This window comes from Hippocampus guttulatus, chromosome 14, assembly GCF_054856545.1.
Source record: "Hippocampus guttulatus isolate MCC_2025c chromosome 14, RoL_Hgut_1.0, whole genome shotgun sequence".
Lineage (NCBI taxonomy): Eukaryota > Metazoa > Chordata > Actinopteri > Syngnathiformes > Syngnathidae > Hippocampus > Hippocampus guttulatus.
Window position 1 is genome coordinate 16076180 of NC_141274.1, and position 17707 is coordinate 16093886.

The 17707-nt window shown below is 43.5% G+C and overlaps 1 protein-coding gene across 2 annotated transcripts in view; it reads left to right on the top strand.

Annotated features, from left to right (window-relative positions):
- The window catches only part of spsb4a (splA/ryanodine receptor domain and SOCS box containing 4a), a 72001-nt gene that overhangs the window by 16029 nt on the left and 38265 nt on the right, over window positions 1-17707 (top strand). The window contains exon 1 of one of the 2 annotated variants that reach the window (XM_086130081.1): window positions 13604-13815. The exons of the other annotated variant lie outside the window; for it this stretch is intronic. The gene's annotated coding sequence lies outside the window, so the exon portion shown is untranslated. Of the gene's footprint in view, window positions 1-13603; window positions 13816-17707 lie in introns of those variants that run through there. 2 annotated transcript variants of the gene reach the window in all.

Below are 17707 nucleotides of genomic sequence, written 5' to 3' on the forward strand. Positions count from 1 at the left end.
ACCAGCCATAAAATGCACACTAAAGAAGAAAAAAAAACACATAGGTTGCACTAGAGTATCAATCGCATTTTTGCAGAAATTTATTGCATAAAATCTGTGTCACTTTTAAAGAACTCCGGTACATGTGCCCCAGCCGGATGCTATTTCCGTAAGCCACTCCGGAGTACAAGTCTCAGCAGTCAAGAAAGGCATCATGAGGAAGAAAAAGTTATATATAAATCGCACTGGACTTTGATTTGCATTTTGGGGGGGGAAAGAGCAGTAGAACTCCGACTCCCAAACCAAGTTCCCATTACCTATTAATGCTGACAGCAGGAAAGGTGTTCATTGCCTTCAACATGATTTGGAAATTGGGATTTTGGCTGCCATTCCGAGCTCTCACTTTAAGCTATACAAGTCACACCCGGGTCAAAGTCGCCGGGCCAGCCAAACTATGTGGAAAAAAAGATCACCTGAGTCAGAAAAATACGACCAATTGTATTTTTGTATTGTACTGATGATTTCTATAATTGCGACGTGAGGTAAATCAGGTAAATAGCATTTCGCAAATGGATAGCTACCGTTGCGTCATACTGTGCATTTCTTGTGGTCTACTGTGCTCTCCCATTGATGACAGAGTGAGAGACAACTCTCTTTAGAGAGCATGCATTATTGAAATATTCCTTCCTCAGTCAGATTAAGTAGTAATCATTTGAATGCTTTCATTGTTTTTAGTCTTTAGGCGGCCCGGTGGTCGAGTGGTTAGCAGGTCGACTTCACAGTGCAGAGGTGCGGGGTTCAATTCCGGCTCCGGTCTCCCTGTGTGGAGTTTGCATGTCCTCCCCGTGCCTGCATGGGTTTTCTCCAGTCACTCCGGTTTCCTCCCACATTCCAAAGACATGCATGGCAGGCTGATTGAACACTCAAAATTGTCCCTCGTTGTGAGTGTGAGCGCGAATGGTTGTTCGTCTCTGTGTGGCCTGTGATTGGCTGGCAACCGGTTCCCCCGCCTACTGCCCGAAGATGGCTGGAATCAGCTCTAGCGACCCTTGTAAGGATAAAGCAGATTAGGAAATGAATGGATGGATACTTTGTTTTAAACTTCGCTGAACTTGACAAAATGGTTTTGCACATGCTGGGTCGCTAGCACTGTGTTTGCATTTGCCATTATCATCATGGCTGTAAACTGCCCAGGTTTAAATAGATTGTTTGCACACTTCCAGGCTCATTACATTGAAGAATTTGCCGTCTGTGGCCTCCTTAATTGACAAATGAATGCCATGTGATCAGAGTCTCCACTGTGAGGGAGACATCCACTCATCATGTGTGCATGGGAAGTGTGCGCGCCTGTGCACGCATCCGTCTCCATACACGCATTAGTGACCGAGGCTGTTTGGGGGCCGTCGCTAGAAGGACTTGGCACGTGGCGCAGAGAGGTCACGGGCGACAGACGCACAGCGGCAGCTGTTTGTGAGAGTGCATGCAGGGAAGAAGGGGCAGGAGAGAGTGAAGGCCTGGCAGTGGATTGAAAAATGATGGGTGGGTGTAAAGGTCTGAAGGAGAGATGGGCAAAGATGGGTTGACAAAAGAAAGAGAGCTGAGAGGGCAGACGCTTGGAGATGAAGTACCTGGAATACATTTGGGAAGATCTTTTTCTTGTGTCCTTCCCCAATAAAAATACAAAAACCAAGTTTAAATAAATAACAGGGATAAATAAAAAGAAAAATGCATTTCGTGGTAGAGTGGCCATTTCGCCTTTTTGATGAAAAGAGTTGTCATATGTTTTATTTATTTATTTATTTATCCTGAATTTGAGATTTTATCCAGCAAAATCAATTGAGGTTTCACTTTATGGACAGTTTTTCCTTTTGATGATTTCATTCATGCCCTGGAAGTGTTTTCACAAAAGTGTTTCCTGTGATTATGACTTCTCTGGTAGCTTGTTTATGTGCCTATTGGGATTTACAAAGTAGAAACGTTGCATACTGAGGGCCCCGCTGTACACCCCCCGTACCCCCAAAAAATAGCATGGATTTAAAAACTTTCACAGACTCCTACTTGGCTGACATGCAGTTTGCATTGTCTTAAGTCTCTACGAGGTTATGTACGACACTTCAAGTGTTGTCACGAGTGTCTGACCGCTGTGGATTTTTTTTTTTTTTTTTAAGGAGAATGAAATTCTGATAAACGATTAATCAGCGGATTAATTAAAAAAATATAATGAATAAAAGTTATTTTTTGGTACCTTAACGCTTAAAGCAATAATGTTATGAATTACAGGAAGAACATTTGACACTTTCACATTTGTCCTTTTAGTAAATATTTAACTTTACAATGTGTTCTCAGCAAAAATCTGCTTTTTTCCCCTGGGGGGAGCGGTGTTGAATGTCATATTTTTTTTTATGTTGAAATGTCTTAATGTGTTAATAAGAAAAAACAATGAGCAAATAATCCGCCGCTTTCTGCCACTTTTAAAATAACTCAGAATGCTATTTATTTATTGGCCACAGAAACTAGAAGATGTAAGACCCTATTCAGGTCTTTTCTTGTTGTTGTCAAATAATATTGATGGCCGTACTGCCTAGACTGAGATACATCTGTCGTCATCTCCACAAAGCTATTGTCAAGCAATGTTTCCAGTCGAGTCTGGCAGAGAGTTGGGGATCCTCCTAGTGATGTCGCACTTGCTTGAAGAGCCCAAACAAGAGAGAGCAGCAACGTATGAGTGACGTACACGTATGACCGTGACTCAGGCCTAATGTTTTCCTGTCACGAGACGTGCATGGAAAGCTTGTGTTGTGGATGCAGTGGCTGAGCGAGAATGAGGAATGGAAGCAGCCGATCACCTCCCGCTGCCTCCCCATGCACATAAGAGGCAGACAGTCGCTTGCCGCGTCGGTCAATAAGCTCTTACCTTGTTTTCATACAGGACGACGCCTGAACGGGGAGGAACCTGGCATAAGAGCATATTGCAGACATTGCTCCCCTTTGCTCCAAGGCTCCCTCCACAGATTAAAGGTGTAAGATTACTTTTAAGATGTGCTGGTAAATACAGTCATTATTACAAATTCAAGCCAAATAACTTGTCTAGTTGTGTACCGCTTTGTCCATGCGGGTGTACCAAAAAAAAAGAAGAAAAAAAAAGAATAGATTAAAAAATGCCAACAACAAGAAATAAGTGGCCTCTGTATCGTGGCCTTTTAGAGCTTGTAGGTGGGTCTGTCATGCATCCCCTGTGATAAATATGCTGAAAACAACTTCCTGTCATTTTAGGGCCAAAAAGGATTTGGGCTGAATGATACCATTGTGAAAAAGCAGACAAGTGAAGCTTCAACCAAGTCCGTCCCTTGATTTAGCCTCCCCCATCCTCTCAGCTTCTGACTTTCTGCCTCATAACATATTCCCACTTAAGGGACCTTGTGGGCTTCTGGGACACCTGTGTGTGTGTGTGTGTGTGTGTGCCCGCCCGCGAGTTAATCTATGGTACAATGGGGGGCCCTGTTGTCATCCTGCGCAGAGAATTAGGCCTGCGAGTGCATGTGAGCGTGCGTTGCCTTCTGCCAACATACGTGTCAAACACAAAAGCCATCCAGCTGTCCACATGGCCCAGGGGAGAGTGAGACTTGTGGGGCTGTTGGGGGCTGGGAGATGCATGCTAGTGGGGTGAAAAAAGGGGGCAAAGGGCCACGCGTAAGAAAGAAACAGCAGTGATAAAGCTGCAGCCCGCAGCTGAAGGGTGAGGACGGAGTGTGACGGGGGAAGGCAGGAGAACCAACAATGGATGGTGCAATTACTCTGTACAGATGGCTCAGAGAAGGAAAGACCAACACCAGCCAAATTGGAGTTAAAAAGCAAAGATGGGTCACACTGGACTTTTGTGCTCGTTCAACATTTCTTTTCATTTCAGTGAGGACTTGCAATAACAACAGCCTAAATGCCTGACATTGGCATTAAGTAACGGCGTAAAAAACAAATGTCAGTGATCGCCTCGCGGCTCCAGCACGACAGTGTGCTTTAGTTGCTCTAAAAAGTCATTTGGGACTTCATTTAGGTTGAAACCTAGTTGGAATTCACAAATTTTCTCATAGTTCTACATTAAAGAGATCTCATTCTGAATGGCACACTGATTGAGTTATGTCCCTTTCAACAGAGGAAGGCTCTAACAGAGGTGTGGGAGTTGGGAGGAGTAAAAAGTAGTGTGCGATCAAAGTTTGGGGTGAAGGGTGGTGCCATCTTAACAAGGGGCACATGACACGACAAAGTTAGAGGAACACTCAGGAAAAACTCCTGAATCCCACTACCTTACTGCCACACAAATGAACTGAACAATACAAACCCAAACAGAAATGATGCCCAAAACTAATTATGGCAAATTTCCTAAACAGGCAAATGAACAAAGTGGCAAAACGAATGAACGGTTGATGGGTGTGGTGAAGAACTAATTTGTTGAAATATGTATTTTTTCTCTTTGACTCGCAAATATTATAGGTCACATTCAAAAGTATTGAAATGACCTCATTTTGAATACCACTCAAATCTGTAATTTGAATAGGGGTGTGTAGACCTTATTTTGACCCACTCTATACTGTGCGTTCTGATGAAAACTTTTCGGCACACTATTATGATCACGGTTTCTTGATTTCAATTTATAATCAACTCATTAATGGTGAAGAATTCTGGTACACTGATGAACTATATTTTGAGGCAAAAAGGACTCCACTCCTTGTCGAAGGGAGAACAGCATCGTCAATCAATCCTGTTCCCCGATCCAATTAAAAATTAATTTAAAAAAAATCAATTTCATGAATTTTAGTCTATGAGTCAAAGGTGAAATGTCCACCCGATAAGAAAAAGAGACAAGTTAGTTGGCTTGAATTTATAATAATCACTGCCTATTTGTATTTACCAGCACATCTTAAAGTAAAATGCGCTTTTGATCTGCGGGAGCCTTGGTGCAAAGGGGAGCAATGTCTGCAATATGCTCTTATGACAGGTTCCTCCCCGTTCAGGCGTCACCCTGTATGAAAACAAAGTAAGAGCTTATTGACCGACGCAGCAAGCGACTGTCTGTCTCTTACGTGCACGTCGATACACATGCTGGCCATCTGTGCACAGCCGTTGAGAGGCTGGTAAGGGAGGCAACGGGAGGTGATCGGCTGCTTCCACTCCTCATTCTCACTCAGCCACTGCATCCAAAACACAAGCTTTCCATGCATGTCTCGTTACAGGAAAACATTAGGACTGAGTCACGGTCATACGTGTACGTCACTCATACGTTGCTGCTCTCTCTTGTTTGGGCTCTTCAAGCTAAGTGCGACATCACAAGGCGGATCCCCAACTCTCTGCCAAACTCGGCTGGAAACATTGCTTGCCAATAGCTTTGTGGTGACGACGACAGACTTATCTCAGTCTCGGCAATATGGCCACCAATATTATTAGACAACAACAAGAAAAGACCTGAATAGGGTCTTACAGTGCCATGAAAAAGTATTTGACCTCTTCCTGATTTCTGTCTTCTTTACATATTTTTCACACATAAAGGTTTCAGTTCACAAAACCAATTTTAATATCACATAGAGACCACCCAAGGAAATATAACATTGAGTTTCTAAAAAATTTAAACCTATCTGGCTGTATGTGAAAAAGGAAATGTTCCCCACAAGGTTTGTCCGTTCGGGTGTCAACACATCTTTTGCACATCATTGCAAATAAGGCTTAGCTACAGAAGCAAAGTAGTAAAGAAGTAAAAATATTTTCACTGGCGGAAATGTTCAAACGTACTTCCGACTACATTCAAACATATTGAAATATGCGACGTGGGTGTGTCACAAGATCATATGCATAGATGAAAGGTGTACGAGCCAGGCATGTAAAAACAAAGCAAAAAAAAAAAAAGTCTTTTCGTACAGCGGTCCCCAATCTTTTTTGCCCCACAGACCGGTTTAATGTCAGACAATATTTTCAGGGACCGGCCTTTAAGTTGTGGCAGGTAAGTACAACAAAATCATATGATATTACCTGTATGAAAACTGTGTTAGTCGCTATGGTAATGTTTAAACAGGCCTTCAAAATAAGATATAGCGCAAATACAAAGTTTATGAAAAATACGACTCACCATCGCCATATATTATGCAGAGTGGGCTTGGTGCATGGGAATCTCCCATTGAGATAAATCAGTATTTTAAGTAGGACTCTTGATACTGTCTATTAAATGTAGCCTTCTTTTTCTTGAAAGTTATAGGCCCATCTTCTGTCTCCTGGCTGGGCCTTTTCCTCTTCCTCTAGAAACTTTATAAAGACATTTGTTTTTTACTCATTTTGCTAGCTCCTGTGTTTCATTTAGCGGTAACCTATCACGTGACTGAGAAGCGCGCCTTCACATGCATCAAGAGCAGGGGTGGGCAATTATTTTTTGCATAGGGCCACATGAGAACCAGAAAATATTATGGAAGGCCGGATCAAAAGGGTGAACTAAATTCGACATAATATTAATTGGATTTCTTTATTTAAAAAGCAGTATTTTGCATTTTTTGGCACGTTTTTCAGACTTTTAGAGTACATTATTCCGTCGTATCGAACGGGATTTGCTTGACTTGGCGCTACTGTGGGCTTCCGTATCGTCTCCCCCTTCCTCCCTATGCTCTGCAACTTCAAGTAACTGTGCCACCTGGCGTTGAAATGCCTGTCATTACAAGTCCAAATGAAATGAATGCAGTCATTGACATCGAACCTTAATTGTGTACCAACCTTCGGCGGGCCGGATTAAAAAGACCAACGGGCCGGATTCGGCCCGCGGGCCGTAGTTTGCCCACCTCTGGTCAAGAGTGACATACTGCCATCTCATGCGCAACACCAATTACCTCAGACCTCACAAATTCGGACAACAGGACAAAACCTTTGAGAGACACACTTGCAACATCTTAAAAAGAGTCCGATTAGACAAAAAGGAAGCTGTGTTCAGTTCTAGCTGTATTCAGTTGTAAAATGTCATTCCATTTTCACTTCCTTGGCTGGGTTTTATACAAAAACAGTCCCAATCGGAATGAGTTCTTTAGACATCCCGACAGTGGCGAGTAGGATTCACCCCATTCATTGTTTCACCAAAACGCATTAAGTTGTTGTTCACTCGACATCTTTATTGACCAGTAATGGGCCGAGTGCCCAGGAGCCCATGTTCACTGATATTCAATTTGCAGTGAAATAGCACAAACAAATCGTCCTCTAAGTTAAACAGCGTGCTTTTGACAGAGCTGAGACACACTCTGCTGTGACTAATCCATGACTCACCTCGGATGTGCATGCGTGTGCACTTTTGTTAAGCGTGGACGTCTGAGAGCCCGAGCGCTGCAAAGTGCGCAGACATGTGATGCAATGAAATGGTCATAATATCGCTGGAGATGTTGTGTCATCAGTGCCTTTGGCGCTCTGATGGCTTCGCAACCGCTGGGAAAAGGAAACTCATACAGGAAGTGGGCTGGCTGGCCCTCAGACATACAGGTCTGCAATCATGGTAGTCCGTTTGAAGACTCTGAGTACAGAACAAATGAGTGTGAGTGTTTGTGTGTGTGTGTGTGTGTGTGTGTGTGTGTGTGTGTGTGTGTGTGTGTGTGTGTGTGTGTGTGTGTGTGTGAATACAGCCGTCCATCCATGCACTGCATGCAAGTCTTGTACTGTACTTTTGAACAAGACTGCTAAACTCTGTCCATGTGGTTGCGCGGTTCAGTTTTCTATGTGACATGATGGTGAAAAGTACAAATTGTGTAAGCGGGTCATAGATGAATGTTGGTGTGAGTCAGTGAGTTTTGATGTCCCAATGTGACATTTCCCTTCAATGCGTGTGCTGTCATAATGATTGCGTCACTTCCCAGATGGCCTAGGTGGCCAATGTCCCCCTGGGGAAACTCTTGAACGATGACGTCGCGTCACAGAGCAATGAAAAGAAATCAGCTACACGCGCAAAATCGGAAGAGCACTCACTACAAAATTTAAGCAAGATGAAATATCGTTTCAAGGCAAAATATACTCCTTCTTTCTACTAATCATGCTTTTTTTGTGTCTTAGCGTTTCACTTGCATCAAGCATTTTTCCGTTGAAAATTTTTAATAAGGTCACTTCTCAGTGACATTTTATAACTTGTCACGAGAAAGTTTGGCTTAAAATAAGCATTTTGAGAGGTACAGATAGGTGTATGTCGTCATGGATATTATCGTTGCTTTCACGATATGCAATTTGACATTATCAAGTCTTTATTCACTTTCAGAAGAAAAAATAAACAGGCCCATTGATTGGCTGTAAACTAGGAGGGAGTGATGAAATCTTCATTCGGCGAATCAGCGTGCATAAACGGCCAAGGAGGCGGAAGTGTCAAGTCTTCTTTCGTGTGACTCTGGCAGTAGCCGAGCGCAGCGCAGCATTGTTTCAAATCGAGCAAATGGAAAAATGGACAAGTCGCCTGTCTCAGTGAGTGATTTCATAGCAACACGTAAATCCACGTCCCCACACAGAAAAAAAATGGGTGTGATATTTTAGTTTTTGAGTGAATTTTACTTGCATAGTATTATTATTATTATTTTGTCACTTGCACGGCACAGGAACAAATCCCTGACGATCTTCAGGTTGGGAGACAGCCACTCTTCCCCCTGAGCCATGCCACTGTGTGGTAGTACTGGATATTACAGGTGTCTCCAAAAAAGATAAAAGTAATTCCGCCAGCAATACATGAACCCACAGTAGGGGCGGAATGGCTCAGATAGTAACGTGGCTCTATCCACATCTGACTCTTCTGGATTCCTTCTTCAACCCTTTTGTGACAATTTTTTCCAAAACGAATACATTTCTCTTAGAGTTAGGGACCGTCCACAAATGACATTTCCCAGGGCGACATATGCGGCACCAAACACCAAATATATGAAATACAACCTTTTTTTTGTCGCCACCCAAAGTGCTGGAAATAGTAGATCTTTACATACTACACATCAAACTTTGCTGATAGCTCTCATTATGGAGAAACATTTTCAGCAGTCACAAACAACCTGCTCTTATTTGCTAAAAAAAATCACTCCCATTTGTTGTCTTTCAGCTCAGACCATAGCAATAACAATATTGCTTTGGAACCATCTTCTGGCATCTCTGTGCCAAGGAAGTACTACAGGTATATGGCAGTGATGTGTTCCTCGAGCCGGTCCTTGGCCTCGAGGACCGAAGGTCGGTCCTTGGTCCTTGGGCTTGGCCTTGGAGTCAAGTCCTTGGTCCTTGGCCTTGGCCTCGGAGTCAAGTCCTTGGCCTTGGCCTTGGCCTCGGGTTGCCGGTCCTCCGACGCAACGAAGGATTTGAGCCTCTAATCCTTCGTCCACAGATATAAGGTGGGCCCGAGGACCGCAAAAATCATGGAGAAATCAAACAAAATCCATCCAGGGAAACCCATGTTGATGACTTTATCTGGCGCTTTAAGTGGGGCGGGGCTGCCACTGACAGGTGACAGTCAGTGCAAGGTGTAAAGAGCAGCATCACAGTTAGTTTCAATCACGGTTCGTTCCGTTCGCGATCGGCAGTTTAAATAGCGTGTAAAGCCTTTCTGTAACAGTGGTGTCTTTTATTTAGTTATGTTCGCACAGTCGTCACGTTTGTGTGGTGGCACTAGAATGTTTGTTTGAACCAAGTAATTTGCGTTACAGCTGGAGTCAATAATGCCAGAACTTCACTTCCGGGTTTGGCCCTTGGGATTTGGAGTCCTTTTGCTCGATTCCAGTTATGTTTGCTGAATGCTTTCTCATGTTTGGAATAATGAATATTGATAATACATAGTTTAAACTCATGGTTGATTTAATTATTTATTATTATTGTGAAGTTGAAGGTATTAATTAATGTAGTATTAGTGGTAGTGGTAATAATAGTAGTACTCAGAGAATGTTTAGAGATCAACCATCTTCGTTACCTTTGCGTCCCGCGTCCGAGACGCATAATTTTCCCACAGGACACACAGTTCCAAATAATGTGCGTATTTGGGACGCAAGGAAAGTTCTCAGTCAAAACAAACAAACAAACAAAAAAACTACGGCGAGCCTGAGGATTTCACAGTAACAATCGTTACCGGGAGCGTGTCGTCTCCGTGGCGTCATTTTCACGGTACCGAAAAATAGTTTAACAATAAAAGTCACCGCACTTGAGTTGACTGTGTGATCAACGCGATTTCACTGCACCTGTATGTGTGTTTGTGATGTGGTGTGGTGTGTGAGTGTGTTTCTTCTCATTTACTTTCGTTTTGTTTTGTTTTCAGTGTTGGGGGGACGACGCAACAGATGACGTTATGTGCGCATGCAGGTTGTTATTTTAGTCCGCAAACTGAGGAATCGCGCGCATGAAAGTTTGAGATGGCGACGAAAAAAACTCACCACTTGCAGTGTGAGATTGAAAAAAATACTGTGATGATGCCACATGAGTACACCAGTGTTTGATCCATTTATCTTTTGGAATAAATCTGAAGTGCACAGCTGCTGATGTAATGTTCATTGTTAATGCATCGTTTTCAAACATTGACCCTTGAAACATTATACTTTTGAGTTTCGGAATTCTTGATTATCAATATCAGTCAAAATAGAAAAATGGGTTCCCATGATGAACGTTTACGGAACCCAACATTTGTTATCGTGGTTTCCCATTGGGTAATCCGACGGAACCAAAAAACGGTTACCGTGAATTTCCGAAATCCTCAGGCCTGCTCCTGAATTATTTAAATTTTTGCAGCATTTGTTTATCATTGTATGTATATGTTGTTGTTTGTGTTATTATCATATGCAATTGAATAAGTAGACCGTTTCAGAATTCGAAATTTGGGACTCTGCATAATGGGATTCATACTTTTCTGATCAGCGAGTCCCTGGGACTCGCTGCCGGTAAACTGTAAAATTATCACTGAGAGATTACCGCTTTTTCTGCACTCAGTGATTGACTTATATGCAAAGTCATTTCTCAACTTGTGTTCCGTGCCATGTCATGCCTGTTGAGTGTTGATTTACTTCATATTAAGAAACTACTGCACTAAAACATTAATTCGTAAATGTATATCATATGCTTTTATTTTTGTATTTCTAGTATAAATAAAACGTACCCTGACTGTTCTACTCTTTGAATAAAAACACTTCATTCAAGCGTTAGGGAGTGCAAGGGGTTATGATGGAGGGGTGTTGCAAATCATGAAGACCTGCCAAGTGGTATGTGGCATTGTTTTATACATGTCCTCGGCTAGGCCTCAGCTTCAAAATCAGTCCTTGGTCCTTGGCCTCGGAGGCAAGTCCTTGGTCCTTGGCCTTGGCCTCGGAAAATTTCTCAAGTCCTTGGCCTTGGCCTTGCCTCGGAAAATTTTCCAAGTCCTTGGCCATGGCCTTGGCCTCGGGTTGCCGGTCCTTGGACACAACAAGTGTGTGGTGAAGTGTGTAGCCAAGTTTTATTTGGATCTTTGGAAAATGAATGAATGAATGCTTTGCCACCATTTTGTGGCATCTAAAGGCAGATACAAATTTTTCAGGGGGCTTCAATGACTCACTTTTTCTCTATTCGCAGTGCTCCATGTCTATCACCTGCTAATGGGGGTTTACTGTGCACTTTATTGTACGCTAGTCTTAAAACATCTGGTATTTTAACTTTTTTTTGAGGCTTTAAGTGTCAAATATTCCTGTTCAAGTGGCATATTAAGTTGCTTAAATAACGTAACATATTTCCTCCTTTCATCAGTTTTTTTCCCTTGATGATACAAGCATTGTCTCGTCGAGAGAGAGAGAGAGAGCACGTACAAACGAGCGAGCGATCTATATAGTTGGGTTGAGTTCTGCTTTCATACACACTGAATTATGCTCCTACACTTGCCCGAGAGGCAAATATGCTGCTTCTTTTGTGTGTGCCCTGGCCTTCAGGGAGGCAGTGAGGTGAACACAGGCAGACAAAACAAAGAGATTCGATGAAAAGTCACTAAGATAAATGTCGAGACAAAGCTGCACAACTCGAACTCCTTTTTGCAGAATAGACAGCAGAGATGCCTGCGAGTGGTCTTCTATCATCTTTCTGTTGTTTTTATTTGAATATTTGCTTTTTAAAAGGTTCATATCGTGACATGGATGCTATTTGTTAGCCCATGCATTCCAGTTTGCATTGTGTGTTAGCTTTAAGCTAGCTGAGACAAAGCTGTTTCTGTAAGATGAAGTACTTGTGTGGTTAAATGTACAGCGTGTGTAATTTTGTATGCCCACTTTTACAGAAAAAAAATCAACTGGCAGTGTGAATAGTAAAATGAGCCCCGAAAGCTAAATGTATGATATCCATGACATTCACTATAATAATCGTTTTAGTTTTACGCATACAAGATGCAGTGTTTTCTTTTTATTCTTCTTTTTTTTAATCAATTACATGCACTTTTTCAAGTTTAGTTGTAGTTATTGGGCTAATTGTCATTAACTATAATAACCTAGGTGGTCTGATGAAATGCATTTTCAGTGCCGCGTGCTGGTCTCGTGCAGCGGCATGTGTCACCATGCCGTTTTCGTATACAAGCAAGAAGGCGCGGTTGGGAGTTGATCCGATCGGTCGCTCAGTGTGAGCTCTTTGTAAGATGGGAGGTTGGGGGGAGGAAGGTGAGACGGGTGTTCCTCTTAGCCGCCTGCTGGCGACTCAGCTTGATGAGATCACAGGGGGATCAACTTTCACCCCTCTCTATCCCGCTCGTATTTCTCCAGCTCTTTCTAGTTTCCACCACGTTACTCAGTTTTCATTGTTGTGAAGGGGACCAAAATAGTCCAAAACCACCAGATAACGTTTCAGCATCATTAAATTGGCATACCAACTGAAGTTGCAGGCTCAACAGTGATTCATCCGCTCCATATAAAAGTAGGAATGGAACTGGAAGAATATGAAGCATCTCTTCTGAAGCAAAGCTTGTCTTCGAGCTAGAAACAGCCGCACACTTCCCCCTTTGTGTGATGTGCATCAAAATTATACAGCGGAATATACATTAAATTTTGTCCGGCGGATCATAATCAGCGTGAGGAACGATATGAAATGAACAAATGAAAATGCCACGCCCAAAGAATAAAACGCTAGCTGTCTACCATTGCTGTCCTTTGTTTACAAAGTTGTGTTGGTCCCTGTTGAATTCATTGGGCTGGACCCTGTCCCGCTGCCTAAGATGACACATCATTTATGGAGCTCATGCATTGCGCCTGATCACTGTTTGTTTTTCTCAAGCTGAACAATTGCACCATAAAGGATTTCTCTGCTTGGAAGCAACCAATGGATGTCGTGGTTACCTTGACAAAATTCTAGATGTATTTCACAGAAAAAACAAAAACTGGCATCTTCGATCAGGGCTTCAAAACTACTATACCGATGCCGATCATCCCTCAGTACCACAGCGGAGCTCCTCATGATCATGGTGCTTTGGGAACACAATTGTGAGTCAAGAGTGTGCTGGGGGAAGGTGAGCAAGGGGCTAGGAAGAGGTCGGAATAAGTAACAGTCTCTGGACAGATAAGCTCCAGGGAGGGAACCATAGAGGGAGGGAGGTGGAGAAAAGCTCCAGGGAGGGAACCATGGAGGGAGGGAAGAGGAGAGCGCCCGCCGACCGGCTGGCAGAGAACAGAGGGAGTCTCTCTTTTCTCCTCCTCTCTCTCCGACTTGCCGGCTGCCGCACGTCTTCTTCCTCTTCTGGTCTGCTTGCGTTCTCTTGCCGGCTGGTTCGAGGAGTTGGAGCACGGACTTGGGCAGACGCCGCATGACGTGTGGATGCTCACTGGGGAGTCATTGTAAGCTGCTCTGAATGATGGCTTTCGTTTCTCTTTCTAGATAATGGTAAGCGACATGTTTATCCAGCACCGTAGCTTCCCCCTGGTGGCTTCAAAGTTGTTTAGTGAGCATTATTTGCTTTTCCCGAGGCACACTTTACAAGAGAGAAAAGCTCGCCTGCAAGCTGCCGCTACTTCTGTCACTGTTTGTTTATATTCAACATTTTTTGCCCCTGTGGATGTAACCATGCACAGAGCACGCTTCTACTCTTCCCTTGACCAATCCCCCGTGCGCCCTCTCCTCCCCGCTCTTGCACTGTCTCCTTTAAATGTCTTAATGGCCTCTGGGTCCCAGCTAGCCAGCTGGGATACCCCTGTATGTGTGTGCGCGTGTGTGTGTGTCTGCCGCTTTTTTGTAGGCTAGCGTTCCCCCGGTATATCCTGGTTTATCGCTACCTCCCCTACTTTTTGCAGATTTTGAAGCAGTTATTTATTTATGAGTTTATTCAGGCAAGTGCATTGATAGTGGAGTGATGTAGACAGCGTTGGGTTCGATTCCAGGCCAGCGCATGTAAATTTCCCGACTGTGCCACTAATAAAGATTGTGTCATCATATGCCCGGCCGCTGCTTGTTCCAAGCCCAGATGAAAAATGGGTGGGATGCATCAGGGATAAAAACTGTACAAAACAAATTATGCGAAAGAGTCGGTATGGAGACTCATGAAGGGACAAGCCCAAAGTCAAGGCTCCACAGCAGCAGTAAATAGGCAAGTCCCAGTTTACGGTTGTTCGGTGTAGTTCCTCGTAGTGTCGTAAAATGCCAGGCAGCATTGAGGTCTGCTGGTCGTAGATGCAGCGGAATTACAAGCAACAAGAGGCAGAGGATGTCCACAATAGACATAGGGTCGGTATAAGATCCACTGGATCATTTACAGCTCTGAAATGCATCATTTTGCAAACTATTTTCCATTGAATGCAATGTAGAATATTGGGTACATGAGTAAACGTGAACAATATCAAAAACTGTCTTTTTGTAAATACTCTTAAAACTGAGTACAACAGTAAAAGTATGAGTTTCTCAGGGATTGGCTCCCTACTTCTCTTTTCTTTGCCACTTTGTGGTAACATCAGAGTGGAAACAAGCTCAGCATCCTAACAAAACACTTGCGCTACACTTGTGTGTTTTCTTTTTTCTATTTTGCTGCTTCTGTTGTTCTTTTGATGTCTTATTGGTGCTTTTATTGCATTTGAACCCATATTTGTACATTTGGGGACACAAAATGTGCCTGTAAATAAACATCAAAGATTACTTATTAATCAGCAAATTAGCCAGTGTTAGCCATGTTGGTTAGCCATAGTTTCTGCCTCAGTAGCTGGTCCATAGAATTTATTCCATCAATTGTAGACACATGACCTCTTGGAGCTGGTTGCAAACATTTGTTTTCAAGACAGTGAGCATTACATTGATATACTGACATTTGTCAAAGAGTGTTGGATGATGCGCTTGAAAATGTGATATTGCTTACTTTTTGGGGAAATGTTGGGGTCACTGGGGGAGGGTGTCATGTCACTTTGCGTACACTGCCGAATTAAAAAAGAAAAAAAATCACTGATGGAAAGTTTAAACGGTTCTGAAACTTTGCCTTTTTCAAGCCTTGAAACCGGTAAGCTAGTTAGTTGTGTGTTGCTCCTCAGTGTGTGTCAATGTAGCAGTTATATGAGGGTATACGATGAGATAAATCTATGCGCTTTTACATAAGTCGGCAACAGCGGCTCCAGAGCTGCATGTGTCTCTTTAGCGCCACCTAGTGCCTCCCTGGAGCTTTTTAGAATGTTTGAAAATGGAAAAAGATGGGGGAGTGAAAATATATATTTCGTTTAAGTATGGTTTCTGTAGGAGGACAAACATTCTTAACATTTTCCAATGCTGTAAAAATATGTTGAATAAATATTACATTTCAACATTTCTGTCAACAGAGATTTGCGTCCTAGCCTGCGACACACGTTTCTATTAGCAGAGCGGGATGCCAGGCAGGTGGGTGTTGTAAGAAGAAACGGCGTTTCATGTCCAATTCACGAGGGAACTGACAAAGAATGGCAATCTGAAGGACCAAGAAAAGCATTTTAAAACGTCAGCTACGAAAATTAACACGCTGCAAAAGTGTGTGCCGTGCAATGTTCATCTTAGCCGCCGTTATGGCTATTGCTCATTATGTCATGCGTGTGTAAAAGCGTGCGTGTGCGGTCACGGGTCGATCGCGGGAGCATGGTTGATCGAAAAATAGAGCTTTGGTCAAAAAAGGTTGGGCCTCCCCTGCTCTACAGGATGCACTGCAGGGGGAAAAAAACTGTTTGATCGGGAAGGCTCATTGTGTATTTGTAGCCAACTTAGTCATTTTGATAGCAGGCTAAGATAGCTAATATACACCCTTTTCCCACTGAAATTCGTGGGTAGTAGTGATCCGTGGCGACACACAACCAATTGGCATATTGTCCCTTTCCCATTGACCAACAGAAGGCGATTCTGCGCCCCCCCCCCACCCCCCTTCCACCACTTTGCGTCTGTTTACGTCACTACGCTGTGATTGCGTAGATGATAGTGCGACAGATTTCTTGGCGGTAATCAAAGCAACATGTAAGCGAGTGTTCTTTCTTTTATCATGCTTCTTACCGTCCTCAAAATGGTCGAAACGCAGCGGAGGGTCAACTCTTTGCTACTACTGAGACAACAGCTTAAGGGGTGATCGCCTAGCTTCGTTGTGGGAGCCTGCTATATACGAGGCCGATGACGCGCGATGTTTTGACTCATCACGTATGTCACACCTATGTCATCACGTAATTACCGGGAAGTCCCGTGTGAGGCTCTCACACTGCAAGCGAAGGCGATCCGAGGCGATCACAACCCGCCTCCGATGGCGTGCTGGTGGACACGGATCGACACTCCTTTCCCACTGCCCAAAAAAGCATGTTTACCCGTGGTTTTGCGGCAGTGGGAAAGGGGTAATAGATCCATACAGCGTGTGTTGCCTTCTTTCTGAGGCTTTTAATTTGTTGCGGCTCCAGACACATTTGTTTTTCGTTTTTGGTCCATTATGGCTCTTTCAACATTTTGGGTTGCCGACCCCTGCATTAGCCTGTCTATACCGTTTCACATTACACTATACGTTAGCATTGAGCTAGCTGACTTTCATTAGACGAAATGACATGATTCGGTTGAATGTTGTTTAAATAATTCTCCTTTTTTCAACTTGAGGAACAAATAGACAGCGTGAAGCAAGCACACTGCGCCTCTTATTTGGAGAAGGCAGGCACTCGGAAGACTTTAAAAGGTGTACTTTGAGAACTTGAAATGTTTTTTAGCGTGTGAAAAAAAGGAGATCGTCTCAGATCAGATCGTCTCTCAATGTCATATGGATTTTCACTTTATGCGGTAGGGCCCGGAATGTATCGCCGTGATAAACGGGGTTTCACTGTACCGAGGGAGCTGAAGGTTGCCGGATAAGTACTCCAAGATTTCCCCCGCTCTCATACAGTAATAGGATAGATCCTGCTTTCTATTTTTAGCTGAGACACTCCAAGCACTCCTAATCTGACAGCCTGCAGTAGCGGTGTGTTTAGTCTGTCCGTGACTGTTGGGTCGGCACGAGAGGATACGTTTGTGTGGTCCGTCCTGGCGAAGAGAGATAGTAGCCCTCCTATCTGACTTGATCCTTTTGTTTTTTCAGCCACTGACCCGCGTGTCCCCCCCCGACCGTCCCCCGGATCCCCTCCCTCTGATATTGTTTCTCGTCTTTGTACTTGTCCGAAATCCATACAGGCTTCCTCCCCCAGCAGTGTTTTTCATGACTGCCCCTCTTAAGCATTGTTATTCATCTCTCCGGCTCCTTTCTTCTCACTCGCTGCCTTTCTCTGGCAGCAATTTGCCAATGAAGTTAAGGGTTTTCAGTATCGCACGATGA